Source organism: Saccopteryx leptura, chromosome 3 (genome assembly GCF_036850995.1).
Source record: "Saccopteryx leptura isolate mSacLep1 chromosome 3, mSacLep1_pri_phased_curated, whole genome shotgun sequence".
NCBI classification, from domain to species: domain Eukaryota; kingdom Metazoa; phylum Chordata; class Mammalia; order Chiroptera; family Emballonuridae; genus Saccopteryx; species Saccopteryx leptura.
Window position 1 is genome coordinate 288262063 of NC_089505.1, and position 9386 is coordinate 288271448.

The following is a 9386-nucleotide window of genomic DNA, read 5'->3' on the forward strand; positions in this document are numbered from 1 at the left end:
GAAGAGAACTTTAACCTTATCTAGGAGAGGCCTAATAACTGATAAGCATTCCCCTCTGTCTAAAAGAAGCTTATCCTGTCTCATCAGTAAGATTTGTAAACAAAAATGGGGTCATATGCTGAAGCTGACAAGCTCATGAGAGGCCTGCATGGTAACCTTGCAAACTCAGAGACCTAAAGTAACCACACAGGATGGTCTGACATTAATACTTTCTTTTTTTTTTCTCTTTATTTTATTTTATTTTTTTGTATTTCTCTGAAGTTGGAAATGGGGAGGCAGTCAGACAGACTCTCGCATGCGGCCAACTGGGATTCACCCGGCACGCCCACCAGGGGGCAATGCTCTGCCCATCTGGGGCATCGCTCTGTTGCAACCAGAGCCATTCTAGCACCTGAGGCAGAGGCCATAGAGCCATCCTCAGTGCCCGGGCCAACTTTTGCTCCAATGGAGCCTTGGCTGCGGGAGGGGAAGAGAGAGACAGAGAGGAAGGAGAGGGGGAGGGGTGGAGAAGCAGATTGGTGCTTCTCCTGTGTGCCCTGGCTGGGAATCGAACCCAGGACTCCTGCACGCCAGGCCGACGCTCTACCACTGAGCCAACCAGCCAGGGTGACATTAATACTTTCTAACTAAAAGCAGGTCATGATGGGTAGTCATGTGCTAGGACAGTATTTCTCTCTCTCTTTCTCTCTTTTTCTATTTCATTTAGTTCTGCTCTAAATTTTTCTATAACAAAAGTCAACCCTTACCTTAATGGAGCCTGTCGTCTTTTTTTTTTTTTTTTCTGGTGCAGAGACAGAGAGAGACACAGACAGGAAAGGAGAGAGATGAGAAGCATCAATTCTTTGTTGCGGCACCTTAGTTGTTCACTGATTGCTTTCTCATATGTGCTTTGACAGGGAGACTATGGCACACCAAGTGACCCATTGCTCAAGCCAGCGACCTTGGGGTTTCTAACCTGGGTCCTCTGCATCCCAGTCCTACACTCTATCCACTGTGCCACTGCCTAGTCAGGTTGTCTGTTGTCTTTCTGCATCTACAAAACGTTCCTGATGCCTGACCAGGCAGTGACGCAGTGGATACAGCGTCGGACTGGGATGTGGAGGACCCAGGTTTGAGACCCCGAGGTCACCAGCTTGAACGCAGGCTCATGTGGTTTGGTTTGGGCAAAGCTCACCAGCTTGGACCCAAGGTCACTGGCTCGAGCAAGGGGTTACTCAGTCTGCTGTAGCCCCATAGTCAAGGCACATATGAGAGTGCAATCAATGAACAACTGAGGTGTTGCAACAAAAATTAATGATTGATGCTTCTCATCTCTCTCTGTTCCTGTCTGTCTGTCCCTATCTATCCCTCTCTCTGACTCTCTCTCTGTCTCTGGAAAAAAAAAAAAAAGACCCAGGTTTGAGACCCCGAGGTCGCCAGCTTGAGCACGGGTTCATCTGGTTTGAGCAAAAGCTCACCAGCTTGGACCCAAGGTCTCGGGCTCGAGCAAGAGGTTACTCCGTCTGCTGAAGGCCCGCGGTCATGGCACATATGAGAAAGCAATCAATGAACAACCAAGGTGTATCAACGATTGATGCTTCTCATCTCTCTTCGTTCCCGTATGTCTGTCCTTATCTATCCTTCTCTCCGACTCTCTCTCTCTCTGTCTCTGAAAAAATAAAATAAAATAGAATAAATTTAAAAATATCTTTAAAAAAAACGTTCCTGATAACATTCATTTAAAATGTAAGAACAATCTTCTCTACCTGTCCACTTAAGGGCACAATCACCCTACCTAAGCAGAGAACACAAATCCCTCATTGTTACTATTATCCTGTGAATAGTTAACTGTTAACTCTCCTACGCGCATCTTTGTATCTATTGCTTTTTTTTTTTTTTTTTTTTTTTATAGAGACAAGAGAGTGAGTCAGAGAGAGGAATAGACAGGGACAGACAGACAGGAACGGAGAGAGATGAGAAGCATCAATCATTAGTTTTTCATTGCGCGTTGCAACACCTTAGTTGTTCATTGATTGCTTTCTCATATGTGCCTTGACCACGGGCCTTCAGCAGACCGAGTAACCCCTTGCTGGAGCCAGCAACCTTGGGTTCAAGCTGGTGGGATTTTGCTCAAACCAGATGAGCCCGCATGTTGGGAGCTGATCAACGACTGCTGGCTGACAAGGTCACAGCAGAGAAGATCCACAACTGCTGGCTGACAAGGTCATAGCAGGAGAAGACCCACAACTGCTGGCTGACAAGGTCACAGCAGAAGAAGATCAAAAACTGCTGATTGACAAAGTCACAGCAGAGAAGACCAATGGCTACTGGTTGACAAAGTCACCGCAAAGGAAAGGCACAACGATACTTCCCCCTTTGACCTTTTTGAATTAATCTGGCCTTATATCCCCCCTTTTTCTGGGTGTGTGCTATCATTTATGGCACAGGAATAATAGTACCGTGCTTTCCTTGTAGATTCGTAGTAATGTCTTAGGAAATGAGACAGAGGGTGTGAGTTCCACAGAAAAGCCTGTAAGCCCCTTGAACTGGGCTCATAGACATAAGAGGCTGGCTATGATATCCCTCGTAAAGGGTTAAGTTTGTAGGAGAATTTCTTCTTATTAATCATGTTAGAAAGAATAGATTGTGACTTATGAATAGGTAGGAAACAGTAACTATACACAGAGCACCTTTCAGCCTTCACTTAATCCATCACTTTACCTCCCTAGCCTTTTCATGTAGTAGAGAAACTTTCCTTTTTTCTTGTATACCTGACCTGCAGGTGGTGGAACACTCTGAGAAGAATAAAGTTATAACTTAACTAGTGTATGAATATAGTAAATAAATAAAATTTGACTAGACAATAGAATCTTAGACAAGGTAGAGTTATTAATCAGTACTGACCTTTTGGAAGTTTGTATCAATATTGTTATTGCTGTTCAAGTTATTGTATAACTGTACTTTGAATGACTTACCACCTGATTTATAGTTTATAGAAATGAATTAACTGTTACCTAGAAAATGTAACCATAGTGAAACAAAAACAATGATTAATCAATGTATTCTGAATACCATGTGATTGTAACTTAGTGTGTGTGTATAAAAGTAAAGCTAGACCAGCCATTGGCAGAGATGCCTGGCAGTAAATGCTAACGAGAGAATAAAGAGAAAGAAAAGAATTTGGCTGTCTCACTTGATTCGTGCCAACGCGGTCTCTTCCTGTGGGACCCCTGGATTTCCCCCAGGGCTGGACCCCAGCACCTGGGCTCAAGCTGGTGAGCTCGGGGTCTCTAACCTGGGTCCTCTGCATCCCAGTCCGACACTCTATCCACTGCGCCACCGCCTGGTCAGGCTGTATCTATTGCTTTTATTTTTTATCCAATCCCAGAGATTTCTCTAGTGTATTTTAACGTACCTCTCTGATCTATCACCAATGGATGTCATGTAACCCCTTTGTACCCTCCCCTTTGATTCTGAGGTATAAAATAAGTGGTGAACCTGCTATTTCCCAGAACATTTTCTCAATCCATTGAGATTTTGCTTACCAGCAATAGTCAACAGTTTGGCTCAAATAAACTCAAAAAGTTCTTACAGGTTTGGATGTTTCCTACATTGACAGATTGACTAAGTGAAAGAATAGGAGACAGGGATCAAAATACCAAATTGGAATGCTTGACATAAGAGATTTTGGAGATAGTAAAAGGCAGGATTCTAGAAACTGGTGGCTGACCTGAGGAAAATTGCATTTGAGAAGGTCCGGAGCTGTGATCCTAAGATGTTGGATAATGCCTCAGGGCAGACCTATGATTGGCACAATACACAATGTACACGTTGGGAAATCTTATGAAACTATTTTGGCTTAAAATTAAAAATAGATTTGGGCCCTGGCTGGTTGGCTCAGTGGTAGAGCATCAGCCTGGCATGCAGGAGTCCCGGGTTCGATTCCCGTCCAGGGCACACAGGAGAAGCGCCCATCTGCTTCTCCGCCCCCCCCCTTCCTCTCTGTCTCTCTCTTCCCCTCCCGCAGCCAAGGCTCCATTGGAGCAAAGTTGGCCTGGGCGCTGAGGATGGCTCTGTGGCCTCTGCCTCAGGCGCTAGAATGACTCTGGTTGCAACAGAGTGACCCCTCAGATGGGCAGAGCATCGCCCCCTGGTGGGCATGCCGGGTGGATCCCGGTTGGGTGCATGCGAGAGTCTGTCTGACTGCCTCCCCGTTTCCAACTTCAGAAAAATAAAAAAATAAAAAAAATAGATTTGGCCTGTTGTGGTACAGTGGATAAAGCATTGACCTAGAATGCTGAGATTGTCGATTCAAAACCCTGGGCTTGCCTGGTCAAGGCACATACGACAGGCAGTCAATGAACAACTTAAGTGAAACAATTATGACTTGATTCTTCTCACTCCAATGCCCTTTGTAAAATCAATCAATCAAATTAAAAATATATATATATGCCCTGGCTAGGTAGCTCAGTTGGTTAGAGCATGGTCTTGAAGCACAGAGGTTGCCGGTTTGATCCTTGGTCAGGGCACATATAGGAACAGATCAACGTTCCTCTCTTCCTCTCTTGCTAAAGTCAATAAATAAATATAATAAAAATAAATAAAAATGAATTTTTTTTTTGTATTTTTCTGAAGTTGGAAATGGGGAGGCAGTCAGACAGACTCCGTATGCGCCTGACTGGGATCCACCCGGCATGCCCACCAAGGGGGGATGCTCTGCCTATCTGAGGGATCACTCTGTTGCAACCAGAGCCATTCTAGCGCCTGAGGCAGAGGCCACAGAGCCATCCTCAGCACCCGGGCCAACTTTGCTCCAATGGAGCCTTGGCTGAGGGAGGGGAAGAGAGAGACAGAGAGGAAGGAGAGGGGGAGGGGTGGAGAAGCAGATGGGCGCTTCTCCTGTGTGCCCTGGCCGGGAATCAAACCGGTGACTCCTGCAAGCCAGGCCGATGCTCTACCACTGAGCCAACCGGCCAGGGCTAAAAATGAATTTTGAATAAGCAGCTTGTGTCTTGCTTTCTTTAGACGGAGATTTAAAATGGTGGAAACTATGGAGGTGTGTACTTAACTGGCTTAGGAAAGTTACATACCATGAGGGATTTCTGGGGTCAGGAGGGTGCACTGGATTTATAATAATTTATAATGGTTGGTACAAGCCTGTGGGGAGAGAACACTGGAAGATCCTGGCCCATCAAGGTCTTAGTTCACGTTGTTTTGCTTACACATTGCACAAACTTTTTGTTCCTTTGTTGGGCAAGCTGTGCACACATGTTTACAATCTGGTTAAAGAATTAGCCCTAGCAATGACGTTATTGAATACAGACGTACACAGTGGTGGCCATAGTAACAGCAGTGTGCCTCTGGAGTTTGACGTTCTCAAATTCAGTTTCCTCAGCAACTTATCTGAGGAAGGCCATGAAGACTTTAAGAAAGGCCATTTTCCCACTCACAGGAGAAAAAGAAGTGTAGCCAGATAGTGTTCACCAAGCTTGATGTGACCTAGTTGTCCTCCTGGGAGGCAGTCACAGAAGTGGACTTTTAGGATGCTCCGTTGTCTTTGCCTGTGGTTGATTTGTGTAACCATGTCAAGAAACCTTCAACAATCAACCAAGCAAGGCTATGAGGATTTGCAAACCTTATCAACCATCTTGCTGCCCCGAGATTCCCTGTTTAAAAGTGACGTGATAATCAATTTATTGCTGGTCGGGAGACTGATCAGAGGCCAAAACAACTGAATCTTGGTTGCTTCCCGTCAGGAACATAAGCACCATACTCGTTATTTTAACATTGGGAGGTTATTATAAGGACCAAAGGCCAAAGGAAACATAGAGGTGGCAACTGTAGGAAGTGCCTGGAGGAGTTGGGGTTAACAAAGGGAAGAAGTAGGAGTTACTGGATCCAGAAGCTTGGAGGAAGAGCCTGAGGGGAGCTGGGGCTCAGACCTCAAGGAAAGTACTGGACAGCTGGTGCAGTATGTTGGAAGGGCACAATCAAGGCTGGTTCTGGGAAGAGGGAAAAGCTGGAAACTCTAATCAAGTGCAGCTGCCAAGGTAAAGAACTGTTGCCACCATGATACTTCAGATGCCTGGATGCCAGAAGCAAACTGCAAGAAGCAAGTTCCTTCTCTCCTTAATGCAGGCTTCCTCTAGTGCCCCCTATTGGTGGAGCCTCACAGGCTGCTAGCGACAAAAAGAAATACTGTATGGCCTGAAAAAATCCAGCTCCAGCAACCTTGGGAAATGAATACCAGTTTCCAGTTTGGGGCTGTTACAAATAATGCTATTATAAGCATTCTTATACATACCTTTTGATGCCCCTGTCATCAAAACCCCTGGGTCCGTATTTGGGGTTATAAAGCCAGGAGTGTGCTTGTTGGATTAATAGATACGTTTATTAGCCATTCTGGTGAATGGGTGATACTGTCTCACTGTGATTCCAATTTGTATGTTTGAATTACTATGAAAGTAGCCCAGCTTTGACCACCTGCATAGCCTCTTTACAAAGGTGCCTGATTAAGTCTCTAGCCCATTTACAATGTTCTTATTGCTCTATGAAGATGTATAACTATATTCTTGACACAAGTCCTTTTGATTATATGTATTGTAAATATCTTCTCACAGCTTGTGAACATGCTTTTTTCACTCTCTCAGTGGTGTCTAGTGATGAATAGGTGTTTCTAATTTTACCGAGTACAATTTATCAATCTTTTCTTTTAGGGTTAGTGCTATTTGTATCTTCTTTAAGAAATATTTCCTTATTCCAGGGTCCTATATTATGTTCTTTTTCTATTTTCTATCTCTTTATTCACAGGTACTGAATCTGAGTAATTTCTTCAGATCTATTTTCTGATTTTCTAGTTCTGTTTTTTTAAAATATTTTTCTAAACATTTACTGGGTTTGTAATGAAAATATTTTTAATTTCTAGAAATTGTATTTTTTTTCTCCCATTCTACTTGTCATGTTTGGTAACTCTTGCTCCTACCTTGTCTTTTCAAATTATTCTTCATTTCTCTTTTTTCTTACTCTTTATTTCTTTAAACATACTAAACATATTTAATGTGTATTTTGTACCTAAAAATAACAATATCTGCAGTCACTGCAAGTGTAAATCTTATTCCTTCTGATTTTTCCATTGTTTGCTGTGAATTTTAAAGTTTGTTAGAATTTTAACTATGGGAATTCTTGAAAGCCGATATTTAAAGCATCTTCTTCCAGAGAAGAATTGTACTTGCTTGTGCCTAGCAATACTACTAAATCAAGACCACTTGAAATTTTTTCCTTTTCTCCCCACTAAAATTAGAAATCTCTGAGTACTCCCCTTCCACTCCCATACTTTTTTTGGACAGGTCTCCTTATCTTTCTTTTACAGACTGATGGTGTTGCCTTTTGGGGATCCCAGCCTTAGGACAGAGTCTCTGACTCAAAATCCTATTTTGTATAGGTCTCAGGCTTTGCCTCTGGTCCCCAAATTTGGTCTGTTAAAACTCTGGGCTTGGGCACCAGAAATCTGCAGAGATTGCCAAGACAACACTAGCCTCTGTGCTGGCTTACCATTTTTGGTTTTATGCTTTTTTTTTAAAAAAAAATCCTTTCTATCATTCCTTTCCCTTATCTTTCTGCCAGCCCAACAATGCACTTAACAATGTATTTTTAATATTTTATCCATCACTTTTGAGTGTTTTGTATCAGGAGGATTTCTCTGCACATTCAGTCCACCATATTGTCAGAAATGGAAGTCCAACAATTTTTCATAGAAAATATGTCATTCATGCAAGAATCTTAAAGGCAGGTAATTTCTTCAGCAGTCAGTCCAGTAGGTTTTATAAACTCATGCTTTCTCTATCCTGCTCTGTTTCTTCATGTTTGTTTAGAATATCTCTGGAGAAATTCCTTTCATAACTTACATACTTGCCATAACTGAGCAACCAATTGAATGAAAGCTCTTTATGATAAGTAATTATTGCCCTAGATAACAAGATGATCATCCAGGACCACATTAAGTTGGGAAGGAATAAAGGCTAAGGATGTGATACCTTTCTATCAAGATTAGAGCCATCTTGCCCTGGCCGGTTGCTCAGTCAGTTAAGAGCATTGTCCTGAAATGACAAGGTTGTGGATTCGGTCCCAGTCAGGGCACACATGGAAGCAACCAAAGAATGCATGACTGAGTGGAACAACAAATGAATGCTTCCCTCCCCCCTCCTCTCTCTCTTCCTTCCTCTCTTTGTTACTCTAAAAATCAAGCCCTGGCCTGATAGCTCTGTTTGGAGAGTCATTCTGGAGCACAAAAGTTGCCAGTTCGATTCCTCAATCAGGGTACATAAAGGAACATCTCTATGTTTCTGTCTCTCTCTTTCCCTGCCTCTCTATCTCTAAAAAAAAAAAAGATTAGCGAGATCTTGCCTGACTGGTGGGAGGCACAGTGGATAGAGTGTTGACCTGGGATGTTGAGATCCCAGTTTTGAAACCCCAGGGTTGCCAGCTTGAGTGCAGGATCATTGACATGATCCTATGATCCCTGGCTTGAGCCCAACAGCCTCTAGCTTGAGCAAGTGGTCACTGGCTCGGGTAGAGCCCCCTGGTCAAAGCATGTATGAGAAGCAATCAACAAACAACTAAAGGTGCCACAACTACAAGTTGATGCTTTTCATTTCTCTCCCTTTCTCTCACTCTCTCTCTCTCAAAAAAATAAAAGATTAGAGCCATCTTGGAAGGAGACTTGACCATACAATATAATATACAAATGATGCATTATAGAATTGTATACTTGAAGCCTATATAATTTTATTAAACAATGTCACACCAATAAAATCAATAAAAAAAGAATCAGAACCATCATCTTTTACAATTTTGCAATTTAGGTGCTCACGTCAGTGACACATATACTAAAATCAAAAGAATATAGAGAAGATTAGCATGGCCCCTGTGCACACAATTTTGCAGTTTAGGAAGAGCCAGGACTTGTTTCAAATTAGATGATCTCCCTGATTGGGATATACATTTAAATGGAGAAGATTCTGCTAAAGCCAGAGGGGATATTTTAACATAGATGCTTTGTCAATTTAGCCTTTGTGGGCAGCTTTTGAACAATTACACCTTTGACCTTGCACAAAGATCATCCTTGCAATGCTTTTTTTTTTTTTTTGCAGAGACAGAGAGAGTCAGAGAGAGGGACAGATAGGGACAGACAGACAGTAAGGGAGAGAAATGAGAAACATAAATTCTTCGTTGTGGTTCCTTATGATTGATTTCTCATATGTGCCTTGATTGGGGGGCTACAGCAGACCAAGTGACCCGTTGCTCGAGCCAGCGACCTTGGGCTCAAGCTGGTGAGCCTTGCTTACTTACATCAGATGCTCCCGCGCTCAAACTGGCAACCTCGGGGTCTGGAACTCGGGTCCTCCACG

At 43.0% G+C, this 9386-nt stretch overlaps 1 non-coding gene across 1 annotated transcript; it reads left to right on the top strand.

Moving 5' to 3' along the window:
- The first annotated feature begins 8840 nt into the window (after positions 1 to 8840).
- On the top strand, positions 8841 to 8945 carry LOC136402040 (U6 spliceosomal RNA). The gene has a single exon (XR_010750937.1). It is a non-coding gene; the product is annotated as a U6 spliceosomal RNA (small nuclear RNA).
- The last annotated feature ends 441 nt before the right edge of the window (positions 8946 to 9386 follow it).